Consider the following 18,914-nt stretch of genomic DNA (forward strand, 5'->3'; position numbering starts at 1 on the left):
CTTAGCACTTTACTCTATTATGACCGCAAATAACTCCTTGAATGTGGAGATAGGATAAATCATATCGGAATAGAAAGGGGACATTCCGCTACCTCTCGACTCACCTTCTGGACCCTCTCCAACCTTGATTTGTCTAACACTTATGGTGTGTCACTCATCCACATGGATTATCAAGATAAATTCTAAACCCTAGTGTCACTCTTAAGGGAAAATCAATGCAATAAACATTAAAGGTTGGAACTCAATTAAAAAATCAATTAAAGAAGCAAAACAAGAGTCAAAGAAACAAATCCTTTTAGGGTTTACATGTCCAATCACCCACTAGCTTTTTAGCTCTCCATGTAGCAAGATATAATCAATAATGAAATCAAAAGTAAAAGCATGCTATCCATAGATAAAACCCCCCTTATAGTCTGTATCGATTATCTTGTGGAGCTGTCTCTTCTTCTCAAAGGGTCTCCTCGTCTAGCCTAGGGCACACCTTGCCGAATCGATGTCGATGAAAGCTCCCCCAATAACACTCTTCTGAAGGAACGTGATGTCGAAGGCCATAAAACCACTCCAAAGACCTAGAAAAGCCTCTCGAAACCCTAGCCGTTAGTGCCTATAAAGATGGGGAAAAAACAAGAAAAGGCTCCCTCTATAATACTAATGTCACAATATTTATAGGGGCTCAAATCTGGCATCCACATGGGCATGTGGAAATTCCACACGTGCGTGTGGATTTTTAGGACTTGTTTCTACAACAATTTTGCTACAATAAAATGCTACAGTACTTCGCAAAAATGCTCCGGATTCCACTCTATTCATCGAGGCCACATGAATGGGCACATATTCATGTCGTAGATCTTGTCACGTCTTCAATGAAACTGATAACTGCTTGCGTGATAAGAATGCAAAGTGTTCTTTCTTTATGATGAGCATTATTTTTAGCAGTTTTAAGTGCTAATACATGTGTATTTGTGTTCTTTTGCGCATGTAGGGTTGTGAAGCTAAGTATTGAGAAAAAAAGAGAAAAGTAGATCATAAACGCATTATTTGGTGGAATCTTGGAAAGAACAAACACGAAGACACAAGTGGGACTCCAGGATACGTGAATGTGTGCCAACCTCAATGAATTCAAGTCATTACAATGAGTTGGAGGGATGCAATGGTAGTCACACTTGCGTATCATGACTTGTACACTGATAATAAAATCTTTACCAATGAAACCTTTGATTGAAGAAGAGTTGCGATCTATGGCATAAACGTGTGCCCATTTACGTTGCCTCGATGAAAAGTGTGGAATTGGGAGTGTTTTTGTTGAGTATTGTAGAAGGTGCTGTAGTAAAATACTGTAGCAAGTACTATAGCAGTTATTGTTCATCGGCGGCTAAAAATAGGATTTCCAGAGAATCCACACGGCCTTGTGGAAATTCCCCATGCCCATGTGGAAATTCCATAGGCTCGTGTGGTAGATCTACAGGGGAGTGTGGATGCCCGATTCCAACACTATTTCAACTGTGATTCAGCCTGATTTTGGAGATTTTTTTCCCCTCTTCTCTTCCACTTTTCTCCATCATTTGGGAAGCCATCGGCTAGGGTTTGGAGAGGCTTTTGGCAAGTCTTTGGAGTGGTTTGAGGGACTTGACACTGTGATTTGTTTGGAAGAAGGTTGTTGGGGGAGGTTTTGTCGCCATAGATCCGGCGAGTTGTGCCCTATGTCAGACAAGGAGACCCTTGGAGAAGACTTGGGTACTCCATAAGACCATCGACACAACTACCGGGGGGTTTTTCTTATGGAACACTTGTTTTTACTTTCAATTTCATTGTTGATTGTATTGTGCTCCATGGAGAGCTAAACCCCTAGTGGGTACTTGGGTTTTGGCAAACCCTAAATGTTATTGTTTCATTGATCTCTTATTATACTTTCCTTAATTGATGTTTCAATTGAGTTCAAATCTTGAGTGCTTGTGGAATGATTTCTCCCCTAGAGTGACACTAGGGCTAAGAGTCCATCTTGGTAACCGTTGTAGATGAGTGACTCACTACGAGGGTTAGACATTACTTGATTGGAGAGGTTGAGAGGGTGAGTCGAGAGGTAGCGGAGCATCTCCTTTCCCCTCCAGTGTGATTTATCCTACCTCAATTTCCTTGGGTTCTTTACGGTCACAATAGAGTGAAGTTTTAGAGGATGAACTCCGCTGGGGCTTAGTTATCCGAGAAAAGAGTGAAGCATTGAAGGGACTCTAGTGTCTGCGGCTTAGATATGACTAGGTGCCTTTCGCCTGGACCAAAGAATTAGGTTTATACATAGAAAGAGGGTTTAGCACTTTGATTCCCTATAACTCCATGCAATTTTATGGAGTGTGAGGTGTTGAGACTGAGTGATTTCGTCGCCGGGACATAGGGATTCCATGTGACAAACCCTATTCCCTAAAATAGATCTAACCCCTTGGTCCAGGTGAAAGATCCCTAGTCACAATTAAGCCCCAGATATTAATGATTACTTCAACGCTTCACTCTGTCACTTGTGCAACTAAGCCCCAGCGGAGTTTATCTCTTAGCACTTCACTCTATTGTGACCGCAAAGAACTCTTGGAACGTAGAGGTAGGATAAATCACATCGGAGGGAAAAGGAGACGTTCGACTACTTCTCTACTCACCCTCTCAACCATCTCCACTCTAGTATTGTCTAACCCTCATGGTGTGTTACTCATCCACAAGGATTACCAAAATAGATTCTCAACCCTAGTGTTCATCGAGGCAACATAAACGGGCACACATCTATGCTATAGATCGCATCGCATCTTCAAATAAAAGCACATTTGATGACAGTCTTGCTAGCTTTGTACAAGTCAGAACACATGAGTGTGACTGTGTTTGTGCCCCTCTAATTTGCATATTTCCTTAAACATAATGGAGGTTGGCACACACTCACATGTCATCAACTAATTGCACTCGCAATCTACTTTGGCTTCTTTCTTTTATATTTGTCTACACAACCCTACATGCACAAAAGAACACAAATACACATGGATTAGCATTAGAATCTGAGAAAAGTAATGCTCATCGTAAGAAAAGAATTCTTTGTATTACTAATACACAAACACTTATCAAACACTCCCACAATTAAGCTTTTGCTTGTCCTAAAACAAAAAAAACTATGAAACATAGAAGAAGAAAATATTGAAAGTGCTTGGCCTTAGGTTCACCAAAGCACGCAAGGGAAGCATTCTACAAGTAAGGAGACTTTGAACGCTAAGTACGAAAAATCAATGCTCTAGCTAATAACTCAAATCAAAAAGGACAGCGAACTCGAAATCGTGTCAGTGTGTGTTGACTCACTCAAGTTGACCAAACATATACTCGTCAAAGTTCTAAGCATAAGGGACTTATTTATGTATAAGACAAAGCAAAGACATGGTAGTAGCTTCACACATCCTCTAAGGTAGTCTTTTCTGAAGCGGCCGCTAAGTTGACTTTAACACTTTCGAGGTTGTAGTTCTTTCTCAGGGGGTAGTAGCTTTCACTCATTCCATGAGATAGCTCTTTCTCTCAATAGGGCATAACTAGTATCCGACTTATGAGAGTAGCTTCATACTTCATAGGTGGTAGCTCTTTCCACCCCAAATGCACAACTAAAATAAACTTTTTTTTTCTTTTTCCAAAATTTTTTTTCAAAATTTACACAAGAAGAAAAACTAATTAGTCCCTTAAATATCAAACTTGAGTTTTCACAAGGTTTCATGAGCGAATTGTGCAACAAGTGTCAATCGGGCAAAAATTCCTAGAAATTCAAGTAAAAACAAGAGCATGAAAACATTCAATGTTAAAAATTCTCCTAGACTTAAGAATATGACCATTGCAACTAAGGTGAACCTCCATTGGCTACATGGGCATACACAATCAAAGCATATGTATAAAACATGTGTAATGTGAACTCCCCTTGACAAGGTCCCCTTGCGTATATCCCGCAAGTGCGCGGGTTTGTCGAAGTAATAATCCCGGGTGAGCGGGGTCGAATCCATAGGGAGTAGGGAGTAAAGACACTTAATTCGATTGTTAGCTATGTGGAGTATCAACAATGATAAGTGTGATAATGATTCGATTCTCAACAATTAAAAGCAATAAGTAAGAGAGCAAAAGTAAGGAGGAGGTAAGGCAATCGATAAAGATGGGGTACTCGGATGATGCTTCACCTAAGATAATCGCTTCAAGTGCAAGAACTCTCTATTATGCTTCCTAATCAATGCAATGGTGAGTTGTGGAAATCCTTACATACATAGTCCCAAATCTAAGGTCAACTATGCCTAACTCTATTCATGTCCCGGATGAGAGATAAAATAATCTCTCAACCTCGCACTCGAATAAAGTTGCAATGAGCTCTAGGGATTCCAAGTGATAAATCGCTTCCTAATTATAGACCTAACACTTTGGTCCAGGAGGAAGGTCCCTAGCCACAATTAATCCCTAGATACTAAGATCCCCTCAACGCTTCAGTCCATTGCACGCAGCTGAGGCTCACTGGAGGTTCATCCCTTAGACCATTCACTCTATTATGGCCGCAAAGAAATCAAAGGAACAGGTAGAATCTATCATGTCGAGGGGGAAAGGGGACGCCTCCCTGCACCTCGCGACTCACCCTCTCAACCCTCTCCAACCTAGCTTTATTTAACGCTCGTGGTGTGTCACTCACTCACAAGGTTACCAACAAGAACTCTCAACCCTAGTGTCACTCTAGGGGAAATGTTCATACAATCAAGCATTCAAGGTTGGAACTCACAATAAACATCAATTTATTGAAAGCATAATAAAGAAGTTCAATGAAACGAATACATCCTAGGGTTCACAATCACCCAAGTACCCACTAGGGGTTTAGCTCTCCATGTAGCTAAGTACAATCAAAGAAATCAAATGTAAAAGCAATGAATCTATAAAGAAACCCCCTGGATGGTCGTGTCGATGGTCTTGTGGAAAGTCCTCTACTCGTCGCAAGGGATCCTTTGTCCGGCCTAGGATACACCTCGCCGGATCGATGCCGACGAAAGCTCTCCCAATAACCTTCTTCAAAATGACGCGCAAGTACTGTGTGGATAATTTCTACATGCTAAAGTACTTGCTACAGTGTTGCTACACTCTTCACCCTGAATAACTTCCCAATTCCATACTTTTATCGGGGTAACACAAACGGGAACACGTTCATGTCATGAATCACTTGTTTCTTCAATGATATACACGTTGGTGGAGCTTTTGTTCTTATATGCATAAGATGGATTGCTCGAGTGTGACTGCCTTTGTGCCCCTCCAAATGGATGTGCTCACTCGAATGCGAGGAGGTTGGCACACACTCTAGCATCTCACACCTGTCCTATGTCTTCGCGTTTGAACCTTAGCGAGATTTCCTCCAAAATAGGTGTATTATGATCCACATTGGCCTATTTCCTTAATACTCGGCCTCACAACCCTACCTGCATAAAAGTAACATAAAAACACACATATTAATTTAAAAACCTGAGAAAAGTAATGCTCAACATAAGGAATGAACGCTTCGCATTCATATCGCACAAGCACTTATCACCCCTCCACACTTAAGATGTACATTTCCCGCAATGTACACATGCAAGCACAGTAAAAAGTATAACATTTAAGATTATATGTGAAGGTGGGCAATTGAAACAATACTCCCCTGAACTCGTAATGGTACATTTGATAGAGCTATATTCCTTTAGTGTTGAGTTCCAATGGGTTGTGCAAACGACACACGACCATGTGAAAAATCACATCGACAGGTGTCTATGACTATTCCTCAATTTCCATACTCATAAGACTATCTGCACATATAAACAAGGGGTTTCAGTGAAGCTCAATAAAAATAAAATAAACTCGAGTATATAAAGATATGAAAATAAAATACAACTTGAGACAACAGAAAATAAAAAATAAACTCAGAAGGATGATCATTTCTGAGTAAAATACTAAAAACATAAAAGCAAAAAGTAAAGATGCCTCAAGCATTTGTGTCGATTCGTTTGGTGCATCTACTGCTCACTGGTGAAGATGATCGTCGGTGTTGCAAAATAAATAAAGATTGGGTAAAGAAAAGAGGAAGAGAAGCTTACCAATGAAATAAGAATGAAAGACTTTGAATGCATCCTGGAAACTTACTCAAATCTCTATAAATGGACGGAGAAGGGTTGGGAAGGTGAAGAGAGGCATTCTCTGAGCATTTCGGAGTTATAGAATGAAGGGGTGCGAGTGGGTTTTAAAGGAAAATGATAAGTTCTTGTGTGTTAAGAATGCGATGTGTTCTTTCCTTACAATGAGCATTAATTTTATCAGATTTAAGCGCTAATGCATGTGTATTTGTGTTCTTTTGTGCATGTAGGGTTATGAAGCTATGCTTGGAGAAAAGATGCCAAAAGTAGATCGTAAATGCAGTATTTGGTGTTATTTTGGAAGGAGCAAATGTGAAGACACAAATGGGTCTCTAAAATACGTGAATGTGTGCCAATCTCAATGTATTCAAGCCATTATAATAAGTTGGAGGGGCACGAAGGCAATCACATTTGCGTATCCCGACTTGTGCATTGATAGCAAGATTTTCACCAACGAGACTTTTGATTGAAGAAGAGTTAATACTATGGCATAAACGTGTTCCCGTATTTGTTGCCTTGATGAAAAGTATGCAATTGGGAGTATTTTAGCGGAGTACTGTAGTAGATACTATAGTAAATCACTGTAGGAAGACAAAATAGCAGTTACTGTTCACAGCCGGCCGAAAATCAGATTTTCAGAGAATCCACACGGGCTTTTGGAAATTATCCATGCCCCTTTGGAAACTCCACAGGCCCGTATGAAAAATCCACAGGGGCGTGTGGATGCCCGATTCCAGCCTTATTTAAGCCGTGATTCAGCCTGATTTTGTGGATCTTCTTTCCCCTTTCTCTCAAACTTTTCTCCATCTTTCAAGAGGCCGTTGGCTAGGGTTTTAAGAGGCTTTTGACACGTCTTTGGAGTGGTTCTCCAAATTCGACATCGCGCTTCACTTGGAAGAAGGTTATTAGGGAAGCTTTCGTCGGCATTGATCTAGCAAGCTGTGCCTAGGCTAGACAAGGGGACATTTGGAGAAGATAAGACTACTCTACAAGACCATCGACACGAATACCGAGGGGTTTTTGCTATGGATTGTTTATCTTTACTTTCAATTTCATTGTTGATTGTATTGTGCTCCATGGAGAGCTAAAGCCCCTAGTGGGTACTTGGATTTTGTAAATCCTAGGATGTTATTGTTTCAATGACCTTCCATTATATTTTTCTTAATTGATGCTTTTAATTGAGTTCCAATCTTGAATGCTTATTGAATGATTTCTCCCTTATAGTGACACTAGGGTTAAGAGTCAATATTGGTAATCTGTGGATGGGTGACACACCATTAGTTGAGAGTGACACCAGTGGAGTTCATTCCTTAATACTTCACTCTATTATGACCGCAAAGAAATCTTAGAATGTGGAGGTAGGATAAATCACACCTGAGGGGAAAAGGGACGCTCCGCTACATCTCAACTCACCCTCTCGACCCTCTCCAATCTTGCTTTGTCTAATCCTCATGGTGTGTCACTCACTCACAAAGATTAACAAGATGAACTCTCAAACCTAGTGTCACTCTAAGGGAGAAATCATTCAACAAGCATTCAAGATTGGAACTCAATTAAAGACATCAATTAAGGAAAACATAATGAAAGGTTAATGAAACAAATACATCATAGGCTTCACAAATTCAAGTACCCACTAGGGGGTTTAGCTCTCCATGGAGCAAGATACAATCAATAATGAAATCGAAAGTAAAACATGTAATCCACAGGAAAACCCACTCGATATTTGTGTCGATGGTCTTGTGGAGTAGTCTCATCCTCTCCAAAGGTCCCCTTGCCAAGCCTAGGGCACACCTCGCTGAATCAATGCTGATGAAAGCTCCCCCAACAACTATCTTCCAACAGAAACGCGGTGTTGAAGCCGTAGAACTACTCCAAAAGACTTGCCAAAGCCTCTCTAAACCCTAGAAACCAACCTCCCAAAAGTTGGAGAAAAGATAGAATAAATGATGATAGATGGATGCTGAAATCGGGGCTATTTGCGGCTTTATATAGGCTGGAATAGGGAATCCACATGGGCGTGTGGAATTTTGACACATTCGTGTAGATTTCTGGAAATATGATTTTCTGGGGACTGTGAACAGTAACTAGCATAGTAAATTGCTATAGTACCTGCTACAGTAATCCATCAAAAATACTCCCGAATCCACACTTTTCATCGAGATAACATAAACGGGCACACATCTATATTGTAGATCGCGTCTCTTCTTCAAGTAAAAACACATTTGACGGGAATCTTGCTAACTTTGCACAAGTCGGAACACATGAGTGTGACTGCCTTTGTGCCCCTCCAATTTACATAATCAATTGATCACAATGGAGGTTGGGACAAACTCATTTGTCTTAGAGCACAACTTTCATCTTCTCGTGTGCTCACTTCAAGATTCTATCAACATAATGCATTCGCAATCTACTTTGGCTCCTTTCTTCTTTATTTCGCTCCACATCCCTATACGGGCAAAAGAAAACAAAAATACAAGTATTAATGACAAAACCTGATAAAAGTAATGCTCAACGTAAGAAAAGAATACTTCGTATTCTCAGCACACAAGAACTTATCAGTTTCATTGATCTTTCATTATGTTTCTTTAATTGATTTTTTTTATTGAGTTCCGTCCTTGGATGTTTATTGTATTGATTTTCCATTAGAGTGACACTAGGATTGAGAATCTATCATGGTAATGCTTGTGGATGAGTGATACACCATGAGGGTTAGACAAAGCAAAGTTGGAGAGGGTCAAGAGGGTGAGTCGAGAGGTAGCAGAATGTCCCCTTTCCCATTCGATGTGATTTATCCAACCTCCACGTTCCAAGAGATCTTCGTGGTCATGATAGAGTGAAGTGCTAAGAGACAAACTCCATTAGGGCTTAGTTGTGCAACCAATAGAGTAAAGCGTTAAAGTAATCCTTAGTACTTGGTCTTAATTGTGGCTAGGGGTCTTTCGACTGGACCAAAGGGTTAGATCAATATTAGGGAATAGGGTTTATCACTTGGAGTCCCTACAGCTTCTTGTAACCCAACACAATATGAGGCGTCGAGAGTACTCCTTTCAGCCAGGGCATAGTGTGAGGGATAGTCATGGTTGACCTTGGGTTCTGTGTGACATAGGATTTCCATGACTTAGACATCAATTAGGAGACATAATGATTGGTCTTGCACTTGAAACAATAGTCCTAGGGTGAGCAATGTCCGGGTGCCCCACTTTCTATCGATTGCATCTCCTATTATTCTATTGCGTCTCTTTTACTTTACTTTATTCCTATTTGCATTGATGTTGTTCACACCACTCTTAAATCATCTTCACTATAGCTAAATAGCAATACTTGTGATTCTGAGCACTATTCCATGTGGATATGACTACCCACTCACCAGGGTACTTTATTATTTTGATAACCTGTTGATCGACACAGAGTGTGAACACACGCAAGCGCACAAGGTCATCAAGTAATAAACCACTCGTGCACGCACAAGTGGGTCGTATTCCCATGGGGCCTGAGGAGCTACTTTACTCACTTCTTACTTGTTGTTTAGCTCACCAATTCCAATTCAAGAGAAAAGAAAGGAGCAGAAAGCAAAAATGAAAAGCAAGAGAAAATCTTAAGAAGTATGACAAAATCAAAACACGGGAAATGCTCAAGGTTTGAAAATGGTCACGGATGTGGGTCCCCAAAGGGGTTACTAAAGTGAGTAGGATATTCAAAAAATTAAGCATGTGGCTAGTTGGACCGAGAAAACCAAAACTTAGGTCATGCCGATGGTCACGGCAATTGACCGCTAACCCGATGCAAGTGTTCAATAAGTAATTCCTTCCGCCCAACTTCCCGCACGATTGCAGGGAGAATGATGGTTTTCACAAGTTAGGGTAGAAACAATAGTAGTTTTCGACTATAGGAATGGAGGGTTACAAATACCCGTTGGTCACGGCGTATTTATATAATAATCACTTCCAAGTTTGGTGGGGTCTAGCACTAAGGCAATGGTTAAGCTACAAAGTGCTACCAAGAATTTGATACATCACTGAATCAAATGTACCAAAACAATCAAGAACACTAAACAAGAATCACAACAAGCCAATCATGCATAAATTACTCAAATAATCCACAAAATCACAAGTTCACCCCTAAGGTTCACCTACATCCGGTGACCTTGGGGTTTAGTTGTTCATGTTCAACAAAGCAACCAAACAATCCATACAAACAAATAATACGAACATGAGAAATACTCCCCCAAAAGGTGAAGACCGAGTGACATTTGAATCCCCAAAGAAAGCCTTCCGAGGAGGCCAATCGAAGGGGTGGCTTCCCATTATCTCCAACCTCCAAGCAATGAAGTCCTTTAGTGGATCCTCCTAGATGTTGCTCTCCCCGCCGAGGAATGCTTGGATTTCCTCTCTTTTTGCCCTCCAAAAGCCCAGGTTCAAGGTGGTGTGTAAGTTCTTTTTAAACCCTAGCCTCCGCCATCAAGAAAATCCTCCTTTTTTGCCTTTAAACACCCAGATCCCTATGGGTAAACAGGTCAGTATACCGGCCGTATGCTGACCCCTCGGGATTTCTAGTTTTCAGCCGAGAAGCCCGTGATGAGCTACAGTAACTGCTACAGTGAACCACTGTAGTGGAACCACTACAGTGTTGTGCTACAGCGTTCCAGGCTCGGAAACGCCATTTTGATACCGAATTCATTTTCAATCGCATCGTCGAGTACCCTAGGGCTTCTATTAGGCCTGAAATACAAAAATAACACAATTTAAACCAAAAAGACATCGATTCAACAAATAAATGTAAAGAATAATACAAAACAAAAACATGCAAAATACATACTTTTAGACGTTTATCATCCGTGCACTTGCAGTATGCACTCGCAAGGGGTGTGTCATCTTCCTTGAATTTATGTAAAACTTTTTCGATTTTCATGTTTTTAGGGAAGTTCTTTTGAAGTGAACCATACCCATACGGCCCCCAAATGGCCGTATGGACAGTACACTTCATGTTTTCATTGTTTCTTCATCTCTTGCACTACATTTTGAATTATATTGTATTCCCCTATGCTTGATTGGGGTTTTCATGGTTTGTATGAATATTAAGGATGTAGAAATTGACAACAATCATGGAGTTATGTTCACACCACATGGTTGACCACATTTTTGGACAAGAAGACCACATAACAAATGTCATTTTGTGATGAGAAACCTAACTCTAAGGACAAGGACTAGCATGGACGCTTTGTCTTATTGTTAGACTTTATTTTCTAGTTTTTGTGTTCTTTTTGTGTTCTCTTTGTGTTTAATCATAGTTTTTACATGATTACTCCTCATCTCTTCTTTGTAAATTTTTGTGGAATGATGATGTTCCCTTTATGCCTTGCAGGGCATTAAGGGAGCTTTGTGAGCCCTCCTTTCATTTGGTGAAAGCCTGACCAGACATGTATAGCTCCCCATACATTATGTTTGGGTCATACCTTGCCAAGTTCACAAGATGAACGTGTAAGTTCGTTTTCACCCTCTTCCATTATTTTCATTGATTATTCTATTATTCTACCATGCTTTTCATGATTAGTGTACATTGGGGACAATGTACAACACTAGGTGTGGGGATGGATGTATTTCATATATTTGGGCCATTAAGTGCATGCTAGTGTAACCCATGATGGCTTGTTCATTTTTGTAAGATTCTTCTAGCATGGATTAATGATTGATGTGAGTTACATGCTTTTTGTGCTTTATTGAATCCTATTTCACCTTTAATATTGTCTTGTGCACTGAATCTTGTGTTGATGCCCTCGGAATAACCAACTTGACTACTCTAACTCTCTTGTATGCTTAACACATGACTTTGAGTACTTGGCCTTAGAATTCTAAGTTCTTTCTGTTAATGAACTATTAAGATCTTCTAAGTCTTGTTAAGCTAGCCCTAGTTTTGTGGCATGTAGAGTAGTCTATGTCAGTATTACTCTGCTAATGAACCATGAATGTGTCTATGTAGATGTAATTGAGTAGTTGGGTAGCTCTTGTGCCTAACTAGTATGTGCACCCTCCAAAAAGTTTTTTTTTGCAGTATACGTTAGTCGCACTAGAAAAAAAATGAAAAAAAAAATAAAAAAAATGACTTGAAATGAAAATAAAAACCCTTGTGATCTTTTTGACTACCTACTTAAGGTCTGAGAAGGAAAAAGGGAGTTAGTTCAAGTTTAAGAGTTAGAAGGATCTTAGTTGTTCATTGAAGTAGCACTAAGCATTTTAAGACTTAGTACTCTTTGCATGTGGAGTGATTAGCATCTAGAGCTGTACTGATTGAAGTCAGTGGGCTAGACCAGGTCAGGGTAGATGAGATAGAAGATTTACACACATGCCACAGACATATAAGTGGTCGGATAGGTTCTTTCTGTTGTGCTTACTGTTTGTAACTTAATATCTGTATATCATTATCCATTGTTTTTAGATTCTTATATTTATTTGAGCCGGAGGTAATACAATTAGCCACTTATCATTCTCTTTGTTTTTCATGATTTGTTTGCTTGGGGACAAGCAAACGCATAGATGTGGTGATATTTGATAAGTGTCTAAATGTATGTATTTTAGTATATGTATTTTATACACATACCATGTATTTTTGGTAGGAATTGATGCCCCTTTTGAGCTTAATCGAGTATTATTTTCTTCGCATGGCATGGAGGAGCCATGGAGAACATGAGGATATTATTTGGGGAAAAAAAGATAAGAAAGCCAAGTCTCACAGTACTATAGCGTATTTCAGTGTAGCAGATTACCATTGCTGAATCACTGTAGCAGTCAATGTAGCACCTGTAGAATTTTTGGGCCAGAAAGTGTTCTAGTTCATACGGCCTCAATCCTACATGGAATTAACCCCAGGATTGACACTGTAGTACTTGGAGGCAAGAGATTTGGCCTAAGCCATACAGCCTCAATGACCTCCTCATTGACCCCGGGATTGACCCGGGGATACATCCACATGGGGATATAAAAGCACATTTTGATGGTAAAGCAAGGGATTTCTTCTTGGCCTTTTGGGCTGCAGCTACCACACTCTCTTGAGGCCTTCCGACCATCTTCCGGCCATCTTCTGGTGATGATCCTTGTGGGAAATGAGCACACAACATCACCAAGAGGGAGAGGAGCAAAGGAGAAGGAGTTGGAGTGAAGATCTACGCCACTATTTTTATCACCATTCGAATCTTCATCCATTCAAGGGGATCACGACCTGGAGGGGGTTTTCATTACTTCTTTTATGTTTTTGTCTTCCTTGTATGTTGTATGTGTGTCCTTATCATGAGAGATTAACTTATTGTTGTGTTTGGATTTGGATGAATCCTAGGGTTCATCTTGTGTAAGAACTTTGGATGTTGTTCTTCATTTAATTTTATGGTTGTTTGAGATTCAATCTTTCGTGCTTTGATACTTAGAATTACATTTATAGAGAAATCCGTAATTCTATTATAAGTTGTATGCATAGATGTAACCTACTCACGCATACTAGATCTAGGAGAGATTGAAAGGGGATACTTGTGCTAACGCACCGAGAGATCAGGTGTTGGTAGCCCTCCATTGCTAGGTTTAAGTAGAAGAAGAGTAGGTTTACTCGTATTAGAGATTTTGTTGAATTTAATGCGACCATAGGTGTGTTGATCCGAAAGAGATTCCGATTGGCATTCGTATGGGATCAAGGATAAGTTACCAAGAGATTGGGGCTAATCTACTCATGAGATCTCTAGGTCTCAACTATCGTCAATACATCTTTTAACCATCCGAGTTTGGGACTTAATGTCAAGCCTAGGTGGATTCCTTGTTCGAACACTCCACTTTCATGCTTGATACTCCCTTATTTGTTTACATCCATGTGCTAGTTACCCTCAATAGGATTATCTTAAGTTAGTTTATATCTTTTATTACCTCTCCACTTATACTAAATTGTAAGCTAGATAAGAGATGAAGAGTGAGTAAAAATACGTCCTTGGTCCAGTGGAATATGATCCCAGTGTCACACACAGGGTATTACTTGGCAATCCCACACAAGGTATTATTTGGCGATACCGTACACTTGAGAGAAAGCAATCAGTTGGTGTCTTGATTTTTACATGCGTGACAAGATCCCTTTGCGTATATCCCGCAAGTGCACGAGTTTGTCGAAGTAATAATCCCGGATGAGCGGGTATCGAATCCACAGGGAATAGGGAATAAAAAATACTTAATTCGATTCTTAGCTATGTGAAAGATCAATGATGATAAGTGAGACAATGATTCAATTCCCAACAATAAAAACAACAAGTAAGAGAGAAAAAGTAAATAAGGGAGTAACGCAATCGATAAAGATGGGGTACCCAGATAATGCTCCGCCTAGGATAATTGTTTCAAGTGCAAGAACCCTCTATTATACTTCATAATCAATGCAATGGTGAGTCATGGAAATCCTTAATTACATAGTCCCAAATCTAAGGTCAACTATGCCTAACTCTATACATGTCCCGGAGGAGAGATTGGATAACCTCTCAACCTCGCACTTGAAAGGGGACGCTCCTGTACCTATCGACTCACCCTCTCAACCCTCTCCAACCTAGCTTTGTCTAACGCTCGTGGTGTGTCACTCACTCAAAAGGTTACCAACCAGAATTCTCAACCCTAGTGTTACTCTAGGGGAAATGTTCATACAATCAAGCATTCAAGGTTGGAACTCACAATAAACATCAATTTATTGAAAGTATAATAAAGAGGTTCAAAGAAACAAATACAACCTAGGGTTTACAATACCCGGGTACCCACTAGGGGTTTAGCTCTCCATGGAGCTAAGTACAATCAAAGAAATAGAATGCAAAAGCAATGAATCCATAAAGAAACCCCCTCAATAGTCATGTCAATGGTCTTGTGGAAAGTCCTCTACTCGTCGTCCAAGGATTCCCTTTTCCGGTATAGGATACGCCTCGACGGAAGCTCCCCTGCCAACCTTCTTCCTAAGGAACGATGATGTTGGAGCCATAGAACCTCTCCAAAACATTGGCTAATAAACCTCGAAACCCTAGCCGAAGCCCTCTCTCAAGTTGGGGAAAAGACGGAGAAAAGAATACCAAAATCGGGGCTAAATCAGCTTTAAATAGGGTGACTACATGGGCTAATAATTTCCACACGCCCATGTGGATTCTCTGTTTCTCTGGTTTGTCAGCCGGCTGTTAGCAGTGCTGCTACAGTATATGCTACAATGTTGCTACAGTGCCCTGCTGCAATATCCGACCTGAATAACTTCCCAATTCCATACTTTCATCGGGGTAACGCACGTTCACGTCGTGGATCACTTGCTTCTTTAATGGTGTACATGTTGGTGGAGCTCTTGTTCTATGTGTATAAGTCAGAATGCTCGACTGTGACTGCCTTTGTGCCCCTCCAAATGGATGTGCCCACTCGAATACCAGGAGGTTGGCACACACTCTAGCATCTCACACCTGACCTATATCTTCGTGTTTGAACCTTAGCAAGATTTCCTCCAAAATTGGTGTATTATGATCCACATTGGCCTATTTCCTTCATACTCAGCCTCACAACCCTACCTGCATAAAAGTAACATAAAAACACACATATTAGTGTAAAAACCTGAGAAAACTAATGCTCAACATAAGGAATGAACGCTTCGCATTCATATCGCACAAGCACTTATCAAACTCCCCCACACTTAAGCTTTTGCTTGTCCTCAAGCAAACATTAAAACATTCTGTGCATTAATGAAGAAAATATTGAAAGTGCTTCGTCTTAGGTTCACCAAGGTATACAACAAAAGTATTCTACAATTAAGGAAAATTTCAACACTAAATACGAAAAAAATCAATGCTCTAGCTAAAAACTTGAATAAAAAAGGACAACAAACCCAAATTTCGTGTATGTGTGTGAACTCACTCAAAACAACCCAAGGTGTACTCCTCAAAGTTCTAAGTGCAAGGGACTTATTTATCTACAAAAGTGACAACAATTTTAAAGATGGTAGTAGCTTCACACATCCTCTAAGGTAGCCATTTCCAAAGCGGCCGCTAAGGTGGCTTTCACACTTTCGAGGTGGTAGCCCTCTGCAGAGTTTCACACGGGTGTGTGGAAATTACCCACGCCCGTGCATGGTTCACAAGGTTGCCCACAGGGGCGAGTCCACGCCCCTGTTTGCTCTCGGGAAAAATCTACCCAACTCTGCAGGAATCCACACACCCGTGCAAAAATTACCCACGGGCGTGTGACAGTCGCATGGTCGTTCACAGGGGTAGTCACACGCCCATGTGTTTTCTCTGGATGACTTAGAAAAATCTGCAGGCTCTACAGAAAATTTCTGAACATGTTTGCACACTCAGAGCCTGCCCTATTATGCAAATTTTACAAGTGCAAAATATGAAATAGAGCTCAAACGACCAAACTTTGCCAATTCAACATGAAAACACACGATTAATTTTAAAAACCAACAACAAAATTGCAGCACAAGCATCTAAAAATTAAGACACCAACACTTAACAATTTATTCATGCAAACAAACTAAAATAAAAGATAAGAAAACAGTAATTGCTTGGGTTGCCTCCCAAGAAGCGCTTGTTTAACGTCACGTAGCTTGACGTATCTTGTCTTACCTCATGGGGGTTCATGAATGAATGTCACCCTCTTACCCATGACTTGAAAGCATGATGAGCAAAGTCTCTTGAGGGTAGAGGGTGTATTATCGTGCTTTGGATCGCCGAGCAATGGTTCATCCAACTTTCTTATTTCATGTACGTCTCCAACAGCCTTTGAGAGTTTTCGATGGCGTCTCCAAGCCATCTTCATTTTCCGGAGCACCTTGTTCAATATCCCCGGGGTAGATGTTACTTCTTCAGTCGACCCAAGCATATTTACTTCTTTATTGCTCTCCTCTTGGTCGAACAAACCTTCATATGGATCTGGGTTGAACATTTCCTGCATGTATTCATCAACAAGCTCATCAGTAGTGTCTAGAAAAAACAAAGTGTCATCAAAATCGAGAGAATGCCACATGACTTCAGCAAGGCGGTAAGTGAGTTTGTCATCTCCAACTCTCAATGTGAGCTTGCCGCCGTCCATGTCAATCAATGCTTTGGAAGTCCGCAAGAACGGTCTCCCAAGTATCGAGGGTACATCCGCATCCTCATCGACATCTAGCACTACGAAGTCAATCAGAAAAATATACTTGTCCACCTTGACAAGCACGTCTTCAATGATACCTCTCGGATGTCTCACCGTTCGGTCCGCCAATTATAAAGTTATCCAAGTAGGCCTAGGCTCTCCTAAGCCTTGCCTTTGGAAGAAAGTGTATGGCATGACGTTGATACTTGCCCCTGAATCCGCCAATGATATTTCCTCAACTAAGTTGCCGATGTTACACAGAATGATGAAGCTTCCCAGGTCTTTCTTCTTGTTCGGCATATTCTTTTGCAGCACCACCGAGCATGAAGCATCTAGCACCACTGAAGCACTCTCCTCCAACTTCCTCTTGTTAGTCAACAAGTCTTTCAGGAACTTCACATACTTAGGCATTTGTGCTAATACCTCTACAAAAGGAATGCTGATGTGGAGTTGCTTGAATAAACTCAAGAAATTCTTATACTGTTCATCCCCTTGGTCATTCTTCAATCTAAAGGGATAAGGGAATCTTGGCTTGAAAGGTGGGGATGCCACCTCTTTCTCTTTCTTTGCTCCCTCCTCAACCTTTACAACCTCGGGTGCGTGTTCTTTCGGCTGAAGAAACATCACCAATAACAATCGGGTAATCGGAGGGAGCATGTCCTCCACCACAACCGGTGCAATTGGTCACGGCCGCAACTTTATTCAAAGCTATGAGATCTAGCTTCTTACTAAGACTCTCTACTTGCGCCGCCAATGAGGTTACCGCATCAATTTCATGGAGACCGGCCACCTTCTTCTTCTCCCTAGCATTCCATTGGTAGCTATTTAACCCCATTTCCTCAATTAATTAACGAGCCTCAACGGGAGTTTTGCTACCTAAGGTACCTCCTGCTGCCGCATCCAAGAGTTGCCTTGTACTCGGGTTCAAACCATTGTAAAAGGTTTGAACAATCATCCACTCCGGGAATCCGTGTTGCGGACACTTTCTCAGGAGCTCCTTGAACCTTTCCCATGTCTCGAATAGAGACTCCAATTCCAACTGAACAAAGGACGAGATCTCATTCCTAACCTTTGCTGATTTTCCGGGAGGAAAATAACAGGCTAGAAAAGCTTCTACCATCTCCTCCCATGTAGTGATTGATGCTCTAGGTATTGAGTGTAGCCACTGCTTCGCTCTGCCCTTCAAGGAAAATGGGAAGGCTCTCAATTTCATGGCATCATCCGTTACCCCATTTATCTTCAGCACATCGCACACATCGAGAAAGCTCTCTATGTGACTATTTGGATCCTCATCGGCCAAACCATTGAATTGTACGGACTGCTGCAACATATGGATGAATGCTGCCTTTAGCTCGAAGTTCTGAGCTGTAATCGGGGGACGCACAATACTCGATTGTGTCCCCAACACTGAAGGTCTGGCATAGTCGGATAGTGTTTGGTGTTGCTCATTCTGTTCTGCCATGTTTTCAAATTCCCCTCCTTCCAAATCAGCTGAAATATGCTATTCTTGCACAGGTGCTTTCCCTTTTCTTCTAAGTGTACGTTCAAGCTCAGGGTCTCCTTCAATCAATATTGATGGATTTTTTCGGGTCATAACCTGGAGCTGCACCAAAAAGAAAGAAAAAGAAAATCAGAACAATGATAGAATAAGAAGATGTGAAATAGAATG

The 18,914-nt window shown here is 40.8% G+C and overlaps 1 non-coding gene across 1 annotated transcript; it reads left to right on the top strand.

Moving 5' to 3' along the window:
- The first annotated feature begins 18,210 nt into the window (after positions 1-18,210).
- On the top strand, positions 18,211-18,317 carry LOC120267791. The gene has a single exon (XR_005538572.1). It is a non-coding gene; the product is annotated as a small nucleolar RNA R71 (small nucleolar RNA).
- Positions 18,318-18,914: the final 597 nt, after the last annotated feature.

Source organism: Dioscorea cayenensis, chromosome 1, assembly GCF_009730915.1.
Source record: "Dioscorea cayenensis subsp. rotundata cultivar TDr96_F1 chromosome 1, TDr96_F1_v2_PseudoChromosome.rev07_lg8_w22 25.fasta, whole genome shotgun sequence".
Lineage (NCBI taxonomy): Eukaryota > Viridiplantae > Streptophyta > Magnoliopsida > Dioscoreales > Dioscoreaceae > Dioscorea > Dioscorea cayenensis.